Here is an 11,396-nt window from a genome sequence, read left to right on the forward strand (position 1 = left end):
TTGTATTATGTCTTTTTTCCATTTCTTTCTAGTACAAATTAAGTTTGAACTTATGAAGAGTCTGCTTGTTTGAGAATTTTTTCCACATACAGTTCTAAAGTCCTCATGTTGGATTTACTGCACCTTTGAAGCTGATATTTTAGGTTCAGCTATCCAAGTGAAATCTGAGATATAATTGCAGCTAAAGAAAGATACTGGCTGACAGAAATGTAATAGTTAAGATCTGACTTAGTGAATGCCAAAGCACAAATTTAAATTCCATTTCAGCCAATAAATAATTTAATAGAACATTAGCGCTTGCCTTATTAATGGGAACCCCAAGGAGATGTGGAGACATAAGTGCTATTTTTTTAGGCTTATGGTTGTCCTTCCCTGGGAGATAGGTTTTTCTTTAGGTCTGAAGGGGTGAGTTAAGATCAGCAACACCAGCTGGCATTCCTAGGATTTCTTGATCCCTACATAAGCCTTGAAGTAATACAGGTACAGTGGACTTTCTTTCTTTCTTGGTCTGCATCCCTTTCCAACCAGCTTAGGTGCCTGTGAGGGAAAAAGCTAAAAGAGAAAAAGCATGCAGCATCATTTTGTGCTGCAAGACGTCACATTATCTCTAGGAAATAACCAGCATTTTACAAAAATGTGCTGCAGCCAGCCTACTCTTTGTTGTTTGTTGCTTCTGCTCTTAATTTAAGAGATTATTTTAAAGAGCATGGCTTTTAAAAATGCCGAGGAAAAGGCAGTATTTTATTGCTGTCAAAGACTAAGTATGGTAACATACCTAGATGGCATTTGGAACAACTGGCAAGATCTCCGGCAAGAAGAACGTTTATTTCAATAATATGTAGGTTTCCTAGGAGAAGTACAGACAATGAAAGAGTCAGAAGATTCCAAATACCATTTAAGATTAAAAAGTAAAAGTAGATGCTCACATTGCCTCAAAAGAAATAGCAAAAAAATTGATTGATCTGAATTTTAACAGAAGGTAGTTGTCTTCTGAATATCCTCATTTAATTTGATTCAGTCTGAGTAACTGAAATAACAGAAAAGAATAAACCTTGAAGGGGACAAGTTTTCACTTACTAATATGTGGTATTATTTAGTTATAATGAGTGTCTGAAAGTGAGCAAAACAAATGGAGTCACAACCCTCAACTTCAGATTGGTTATTGGCAGGATCCAATTTGAGACTGCCCTGGCAGGCAAAGGAGAGCCCAGGGGAGCTGGTTGGTCTTCAAGGACAACCTCCTCAAAGCACAAGAAGAGTCTTGGCATAAAATTGAACATACATGAGGCCAGCATGGATAAAGAAAAGACTCATGACTGTGCCAAATGCAAAAAGGAAGCCTACAGAAAGTGGAAGCAGGGGTGGGCTATCTAGGGAGAACTTAGAAATATCTCTAAAGCATGCCAAGGATGGAGTTAGGAAAGCCAAAGCTTCATTGGTACTGAAACTAGATTTGATGTGAAAGGCAACAAGAAAGGTTTCTTTATGTACACTGACAGCAAAAGGAAAGCCAAGGAGAATGTGGGCCCACTGCTCAATGGAGCAGGGGAGCTACTGACAAGGAACACGGAAAAGAACAAGGTACTCAGTGGCTTGCTTTTTTTGCCTCAGTTTTCACCAATAAGTTTGGCCTGTCAGGTGAGTATTAGCCAGAACAATGTTTGGGAAGACTGTACTCGTGGATATGCACAAGTCTATGGGACCAGAGGGGATGCGTTAGATGGTGCTGAGAGAACTGGCCAATGTCATTGCAAAGCCATTTTCTATCATGTTTCTATCATGTGACACCCACCTTCAGGAAGGGCGTGAAGGAGCATCAAGCAAATTAAGGTCAGATTAGCCTTACCACCATCACTGGGAAAGTAATGGAACAAATCCTCCTGGAAGCCATTTCAGGTACACAAAGAACAAGGTGATTTTGAATAGCCAACATGGATTTACCAAGAGCACAGCATACCTGATTGTCTAATTGCCTTCTGATGAGAAGTCTGCCTTAATGGATAAAGCAAGAGCGGTGGAAGTTTTATACCTTGGCTTTAGCAAGGGCTTTGCAATAACTTCTCTCAGTATCATTGTTTCTTAGCAAGATGGGCAAAATATGGGCTCAATTAGTGGACAATAAGGTGGGTGGGAAATTGGCTGGATTGCTGGGCTCAGAGGCTATTGATCAGCAGTAAAGAGTCCAGCTGGCAAAGTGACAGCCCTCAGCGATCAATAGGAGGGACAAGGCTGTCTTTATTAACGACCTGGATGATGAGATGGAGTACAATCTGAGATACATAGGTAAGAAAAAAGTATTCACTGCAGTGACAGAGATAAAGAGAGAAGGATAACAGACCTTTGTGAAAAGAAGAGGCTTCAGTTCAGAAACATTTTGGAGTTAGAAAAAAATCTAAGTTGCAGTAAGGATGGGAGATGCTATTCTGTACTACTGGTAATGTAGGTCATAGAAAAAAAAAAAAGTTATTGCCATTGACAGTGACGAGGCCCACAATGCAAAGCACTGTACACAAACCTATAGAAGCAAACCTTCTGACTTGAAGAGTTCACTGTCTACAAGACACAAAGAAGAAAAAAAGTGTTTTCTACACTTCATGTGGGGAACGGAGATATAGATTTCCAAATTCCAGCCATGATGAGCTTTGCTTATGTGGAAACTTCTGCCGTGACTTCATGCATAGTTATATGCAGCAATTCAAAATACTTCGGTGAAGTATCTGTTGGACTAGCCTGCTTCTAAATCCTGAGATTTTCCACCTTCATTTGACCCTGACTCGTTCCATCTCTTCCACAAACCAGTTTCTGAAGCAGATATCCATCCTGCCCTGGATTAATTTTCAGGCCCCTATGTGCTGCTTCCCAAATGACTACCATTTCTTTCTCATGGGAGGTATCAAGGAGAAACTTTGGGAATAATCTGTCTTTCTTTGGGTCATTCAGGGTCTCATGACTGCTGTAATTCAGCTCAGAAAGTGCCTTTATAAACTGCTTTTGCTTCCCACTTTTGCTGCTTTTATTTGCAGTAAATAAACCTGACTTAATTCAAACATGCAAATTTCAACTACGTTGCTAGGGAATTATTTTTTTTTAATGTGTCAATAAGAACTGCAGATTCCCAGATGTTCTCTGGAAATCTCTGTTCCCTCGGCACTAGGAAGTAGAGGTTTAGAGTGGGGAGACCCTCACCCATGTCTTTTAAGTTCTGGGTTCTGTTCCTGGCACACTGAGTGGCTTGTTTTGCCAGTTTTATCTCACTGTATCTCAGTTGCCCATCAGCATGCCTTTTCCTCAAAAGAATTGTAATGATAAATAAATATGAATGTAGTCTGATAGTGACTGCAGTTATCTGTTTAACGCGTTTCTCTTTCCCCCTTTTTTTCCTTAGATGTAAGTCTGTAAGGTGAAACCTCACTTCAAATGTCACAGTGTGCTCCTCTTTCATCAGCCACCTGCTTTTTGTGCAGATCAGAAGATGGCACAGTTCCATCTTTTCACCTTCTCTCAGGTGATTGTTGCTCAAAAGACCCATTCAGCAAATAGCCTGTGTTCTCCCTCAAGGAACTCAAATGTGGCTGTTAATAGTCTCTTAACAGTGGGAAATTTATCCCTTATACCATATCTCTAGGCTTAGCCTTAGCCCCATCATTCCCAACTATTTAGTTTTGAAAAGCAATATTATGTGGCTACGTTATAACTGCTGTTAGTAGTGAATGAATCTATTTTATACTCATGGGATTTGAAGACTGAGATTTTCTCCAGTAGGCAAATCCAAAGAGTGATTCTTTCCACTTGCCTTAAATACCTATTTTAGGCTGCCTCTCTCCATTGCCTTTAGGAGCTGGGTCAACTGGCTTAGACATGGACTCTTGACTAGCAGACCCCTAGCAGTTCCCAGCCTAAGTAATTCAATGAAAAAAGAGTTTTTCAGCTCACACCCCATTTGCTTTTTCTGCAAAGAGACAGGAATCACCCAAATATCTTTGTCATTTCAAACTATTCAGCAGCAGAGACTTTACAAAACAAGCGTGTTGTAAGCTTGCTTGGAAACTTACCAGCCATCATTTTAACTACTGATTTCTTTGCTTCCATTTCCTGCAACTCTTGTGTGGTTGCATGAACATAATTTTTATTACTGGGTTCCTGAGAGCAGTGACGAACCATTTAAGGATTTTCCATCTTCTAGTATTAGCAATCTTTTCTACTGCTATGGGACACTTAACAACAGGAAGAGTAACAGTGAACTCACAAAATACTAATGTTAGTATTGTTAGTGGATAGTGACCTAAGAATTTACAAATTAACTCCTTGACAATTTTTAGGTCAACTGCAAATGCACTTGCAGAAATACGGAAAAGCAGGAACAGAAAAATGGGGAATAGCTTAATTAAATTCTTATACAGATAACTTTTTTTGTTTCAAGTTTCAGAAGAGCAGCTGTAGTTGTGCAGACTAAAGGTCCATTCAGCCCAACACCCTGTTTTGAAGATGAGCTGTAGCACAAACGGTAGAAGGAAGAGGACAAGCATTTGGCGAGCAGCTCCAGAGAGCACCTACTAACAGCTAGCAATCTGAGATCCCTTCAGTTCTTGGCTCGAAATGTCTATCTTCTCTGTGTTAAAAGAGTTCTCTTTGGCTTCATGAAATTGCCCAATTTTTAAAGAGTCCTAATCTATTTAGATATTTACCTGTATGGAAGCCATCTTGTAATTTTGATTGTCCTTGTTGCTCTTCTCTGTAGCCTTTACACTTATCTTTAAATACTTTTTTAATTACTGCTGATCATTTTTTTCATAGTACCATAACACAAAAGATCTCATTCCCATGTAGTAACGGTCAATTTAGAGCATATTATTTTGTATGTAAAGCTAGAGTTCTTTCCCCCCCCCCCCCCCAAAAAATGCATCACCTTGCTTTTTCTACTTGGAATTTCACCTGCCATTTCCAGAGCCATCACAGAGTATCATGTGGTCTTTGCAGTCAGTTCTCCATTATACACGCTGTCACTTCTGATATGTATTTTTTCTGGAGGCTCCTGTAAGACTCACTGGTGTGCCAACTCCATGGTGAAGACTGATTATTCTGCCTTGCCCACTTCCTGCCTCCTAGGGGTCCTTTCACCATGCAAGAACCTTCTGTCTCAATTTGCGGTTAGATTCTCTTTAGCCTTTGATGAGGGACTATGCTGATGCGCATGCATGCTGACTCCTTTCAGAAAATTCATCCACAGTTTGATTTACATCCTTTAAATAGTATGGTTTTCTCTTTTATTTCATTATTTTTTTTACTGGCAATTTGATTTGAGGCAGATCTGACACATGATGGTGAGGAAGTCTGCTGACATAGGATCATTCCCGAACATCTCCAGTGTCAATACAGATTTTATAAAAAAAGAAAAAAAAAAGGATTTTTTTTCAGCTTCTATATTAATATGTCCTAAGGAAGGATCCCAGGACATATTGTCTGTGCCCACTGTTCACACCCAGGGTGGCAAAGCAGTCTTACTTAAAATATATTACCTCGCATATTCAAGATAAACCCCCAAAAAGTCCAGTGCTTGAAATATTACAGTACCTGGCCATGATGAACACTAACTTTTCCCCACAATCACCTAAAATTCCTTGGTTACATTAGTTTTTAATTTTCCATTCCGGTAGGAATTTGGTAGTTAAAATACTAACACAACTATAACCATCACTTACTTTGCATGGCTTTTCACTTGTTTCACGGTGCTATAATCCAAGCAATTTACATGCAGCTACTTCCAGCTGATGTCCCGCAAACATGAAGAATACGATAACTTTACTCATGTAAAGTGGCACACTGAATTTCAGTAAGGCTGTTGATTTTGCCAGCTTTTCTTTATCCTAAAATGAAGATTTCAAACTGGCTGAAAAATGTTAAGCTCTTGTGTAGGCAAATAACTTTGGACATAATTAATTGTGGTTTGCAGAACTGTTGTTAGCAATGTTTTCAGGGTCAGACAGCATGGTATGTCCGTGATTAAATTACAACAAACATAATAAGATTCAGTCAAGGAGGCTTTCAAATTGCTGTGCCTATTTGCCAGGTCTTACATGTCAGAGCTGCAGGTATATCAGAGGACTTCACTGCATTATATGAAATTTCCAAAGACCCTTTTGCCATATTTCAAGGAGTGTCCTCAGAAGATTATACTATAAATCTGAAGACCAAATATCTTCTTTTCCAAATGTCCTTGCTTTTATGGCTTGAAGTGCCAGAAGGGCAAGCTAAATGCATTTGCTTTCAATGGTCAGTGCAAAGTATGTCAAAACAGGCAAGTCTGGCAAGGACTGTTCCAAAGAACGTAAGAAATTATGATACCCCGGAGCCTGCGTGCAGTAGTTGAGTGCAGTGGAGTTTAAAGCTGAGTGGATTTTCAATTCAAGGATCTTATTTGGCACATTTCACCCTATGGTGCCTCACAGGTTTGTAGCTAAAACAATGTGTTTCTCTTTGTTTGATAACTTCTGAAAAATATGTCTACGTATTAACTGTATTAACTGGCTGAATGTCAGAGCTCAGAGGGTTGTGATCAGCGGAGAGTCTAACTGGAGGCCTATATCCAGCGGTGTTCCCCAGGGGTCAGTACTCGGTCCAGTCCTGTTACACTTACTCCGTGACCTGGATGAAGGCACAGAGTGTACCCTCAGCGAGTTTGCTGATGCTACAAAACTGGGAGGAGTGGCTGATACACCAGAAGGCTGCGCTGCCATTCAGTGAGACCTGGACAGGCTGGAGAGCTGGGCAGAGAGAAACCTCATCGAAGTTCAACAAAGGCAAGTGTAGGGTCCTGCACCTGGGGAGGGACAGCCCCATGCACCAGCACAAGGTGGGGACTGACCTGCTGGAAAGAAGCTCTGCAAAGAAGGACCTGGGAGTTCCAGTGGGCAGCAAGTTGCCTGTGAGCCAGCAGTGTGCCTGAGGGGATCTTACCAGTGTATGCAAGTATCTTAAGGGCCAGTGTCAGGAGGACGGGGCCAGGCTCTTTTCAGTGGTGCCCAGTGACAGGACAAGGGGCAACAGGCACAAACTGCAGCATAAGAAGTTCCACCTGAACATGAGGAAAAACTTCTTTCCCTTGAGGGTGACAAAGCACTGGAATAGGCTGCCCAGGGAGGTTGTGGAATCTCTTTCCTTGGAGATGCAATCCTGTGGAACTTGCTGTAGGTGAACCTGCTTTAACAGGATCTCCTGATAACAGCCAACCCTGACCATTCTCTGATCCTGTACGCTTTTCTTTACACATTATAAAGCTTGATGAAACCTTAAGATTAAAGCAAGGCTTTGAGAGGATGTCTTATTAACATCCATACTACTTCGATGTGTATTGCAACTGTAAACAAGAGCATGTGTGCTGTAAGATCAGTTGGAAGAATAAATCTATTTTAGTTTTAAAATGGAGAAAACAAAAAGGTTTCTTATTTTAATACTCTTTGTGAACGGAAATACTGCCAATAGGCGGCACTGCGGTTCTGTGACTCGGGTGTTATTTATAAATGTCAGTGCAACGGTGCACTGCTATTTATTTGTGCTGCTGTGTCGGGCTGACCCTGGCAGGACGCAGGTGCCCACCAAAGCGGCTCTACCGCTGCCCTCCTCAGCTGGGCAGGGAGAGAAAATGTAAGGAAAGGCCGGTGGGTCGAGGTGAGGGCAGGGAGAGATCGCTCGGCAGTGACCCTCACGGGCAGGGCAGGCTCCGCTTGGGGGCATTAGCTTAATTTGTTAGCAATCACATCAGAGCAGGATAATGAGAAATGAAACCAAACCTTAAACCACCTTCCCCCCACCCCTCCCTTGTCCCCGGGCCCAGCTTCACTCCCGCTCCCTCTCCCCGCTCCCAGCAGCGCCGGGGCCGGGAAGGTGGCTGGGGTCAGTCCCTCACAGGCTGCCTCTGCCGCTCCTTCCCCTCAGGGGCGGCTCCTCACACCCCTCCCCTGCCCCAGCCGGGTCCCCCCACGGGTGCCGTCCCTCAGGCACAGCCGGCTCCAGCCTGGGTCCCCCCGGGGTCCCCAGCCCTGCCAGCAAACCTGCCCCAGCCCGGGCTCCTCTCCCCGCGGGGCCACAGGCCCTGCCAGGAGCTGCTCCAGCGTGGGCTGCCCACGGGTCACAGCCTCCCTCGGGCACCCACCTGCTCCGGCGTGGGGCCTCCAGGGGCTGCCGGTGGGGATCTGCTCCTCCGTGGGCCTCCCCGGGCTGAGGGGGACAGCCTGCCTCAGCGTGGGCTTCACCGCGGGCTGGGGGGAACCTCTGCTCCGGGCCTGGAGCCCCCTGCCCCTCCTGCCTGCCATGGCGGCTGCGGGGCGGTTGCTCTCACCTGCTCTCACTCCTCTCTTCAGCTGCAGTTGCTGAGGGTTTTTTCCCCCCTTCTGGAATATGTTGTCCCATCACTGATGGATGGGCTCGGCCTCGGCCAGTGGTGGGTCCATCTTGGAGCTGGCTGGCACTGGCTCTGTTGGATACAGGGAAGCTTCTCACAGAAGCCACCCCTGCAGCCCCTTGTTACCAACACCTTGCCATGCAAACCCAATACAGCTGCTTACTCATTTTAATCTTAAGTGCTACTTCTTAGTGAAATTAATTTAATTGGCTTATTACTATAGCAATACTTCATTTCTAAGAGTGAAATGTCTTAAGCCATATGTAGTTAGCCAGAGTATACCTTTTCAGTAGAAGAATGGCAGCCCTTAGCAAAAGAGAATGATTGCGATGGCTTATTTTGAACCAGTTCGCTGAGGTAACTAAATTCTACAACGTGCTTTCTCTCTTTGTCCAGCAAGACATTTAAAATTACTTTAGCCTTCAGCAGACATCGTACTGTGAGTATGAATGGGAGAAATGAAACCAAACCAAAACAACTCCTTAAGGAAAACCTCTAGTTTATAAAACAACTGATGGCATTTAAATATTTAAATATTTTAATCTGCTTTACTAGCAGTGGGATCTGACAAAGCAATAAAGCATTGGAACACCATTTTACATTAACATTACAAAATACAGCAAACATTTTTCTCTATGTATTTACATAAGCAAACATATATAGGTATTCAAAATAGAATGCATCTCACCATCTGGCAATAATTACATAAGTACAGTGCATGGCTGGGTGGGTGGGATAGATACATAGGATTTTTTACCCTGAAGTGTATAAAGGATGCACACCAGCTTAGGAGATACATGGTGAGCTTCATGTCTTTGGATATTTTTCAAATGCAATCTTGACAGTAATAGAATGTCAATCTACTTGAAAAATGGTTGATTAAAACATTTTTCCAAACAAAGCAGGTTTTTTGGATGCAGATAGGACAGGCTGACTCAGCATGCTTTTCCTGTAAGGCAGGGAAAGGCCCTAACCTCTGAGCTAGCCTGTGTGAATGTCTTCTCTTTTTTTTTTGCCTGGAAAATTACAAAAATTTCCATTCCATTGTGATGCATAACGAAAAAACTCACATTTTTTTGCAAGATGGGTTGCTCTGAAGCTGGTCATAATAAACTGTAGTGTTCATCCCAAGCATGGACCCAGTGCTATAAAATGGCATTCAAAACAGCTGAACTTTGTCTTCTGTCTGCAGTGTAATGACTCTGTTAATTGCTATGTTCTGATGACCAACTTCCCGCAGATCTGGCATGGTGGGTAGAACAAATATAGGCACTGACTCTGTCATCCTCACTAAGGCAAACCACACAAAAAAAATCTATTAACATTTTGGTGCAAGGTGGCAGAATCAGGCATCACTAAACTGTCAAAGATGTCCATAAGGAGCTGGAAATATTGGTCTTTATCTGCTGTGCATTCTTGGCTTTGAGAGGCTTCTTAGGTAAAAGCTGCTGATCACTCAATAAAACCACTGATCTGAGTGCTTACAGAATTAAAATGTCAGGCAGCAGATATCCATGCTTCTAAGCAAAAAATAAGTGTTATGTTACCTCCACCTGTCAATTAAAGAAATTCTGTCAAGTCTCTTAGGTCCAAAACATAGATTTTATTTTAATAAGCTGGAAAAAAAATATTGTTCAGAGTCATCTTCTAATGAAATATCAAGCAAGTAATTGAAACCCTCTCTGTAGTGAAACATCCCCTGTCAGTATTTGCAACCTGAGCAATTTGACATTGTGAAAGAGGAACAGAAGGTGAAATGAAAGAGAAACGGGGGGATGATTTGCTGTGCCATGTGGGTGAAATGCAGACAGTAAACAGCATAAGCGATGGACGTTAAATGCTCAGTAACAGTTTATCAAGTGCAAGCTGGTGAAGAAGACTGCGCAGACCAGCAACCAGACTCTTGGGAGTTTTGGGAGGAATTGAGTTCAGAGAAATGCAGGGTGCCGTATATATCGTACAGCATGCAGGCAGGCTCAGCTCTCTGGCACAAATGGACCCGAGCCATCTGTCCTGTTTGCTTTTTTCTCTTGCAAGACCAGAGACACTTGCATCAAGATGGACACAAACTACACAAAATGTGGCAATTCCCTCCACTGGTAGAAGCATCGGTATTTCCTTTCCCCTTGCAGGCAGGGTTAGAGACCTTCGATCCTGTGTCAGTATTCATCATATGAAGGCAATCTGGTATGGTGGCAGATCCTGATCCTCAGACCTCTACTTTCAAAAGACCTTTGGTTTTATTACTGCCTACTTCTTGCCTGGGGTGCTTGTTCCCAAGGGTGAATCCTCAAAACCATCTCACCAGTTATGGAGTGGAGACATTTGGACATCAGGAAGTACCTGAATACCCTGTTTCACGGGATGCCTTGGACCACTTGTGCTCCATCAGTGCTTCATCCCTTGCCTGGGTGCCCTGTATGATTCAATCTGACTGTTGTCTTAGCTCAAACACCCTGTTTAGGGTCTGTATCAAACTTGTCAGGAAACAGTGGAAAGTCACTGCTCCCACCTACTACTACAGTGGTCCTCATGCACAGCTGCATTTAGCAGATTCTCCCTGAAATCCCTTCTGTGCCGATGCCTCACACTGCACAGTGGGAGCAGGGTGTGTATAGGAAGGCAGGAGCAGTGAGTCCATTTTTCCTTCTGCTGAAGCTGTTCAGGTTTTGGGGTTTTTTTTTTTTTTTGTGGTGAATAAGTGTACCCAGAGCTACAGTGACCATATAAACTACCTTAGTGAACACAGCATTTGTACCACTTGATTTATCAGGTGATCCTAAATTCCCAGTTTTGGGGGGAAAACCATTAATGGCCACAAGGTGATGGATGACATACGTGGCATTGCTGCAACATGACACTTTGACCCAGGTGTGGAGTCTGAAGGCTGTGGACCCAGTCAGTGTCCCCATGTGCATGAAGAGCTCCTGTGACCTGCGCATGGTGGCTCTGACATATTTCACATTGGAGGAAATGGCTCATAGAACTGGCAGATTTA

The sequence above is a fragment of the Falco peregrinus genome, chromosome 4 (assembly GCF_023634155.1).
Source record: "Falco peregrinus isolate bFalPer1 chromosome 4, bFalPer1.pri, whole genome shotgun sequence".
Taxonomy (NCBI): domain Eukaryota; kingdom Metazoa; phylum Chordata; class Aves; order Falconiformes; family Falconidae; genus Falco; species Falco peregrinus.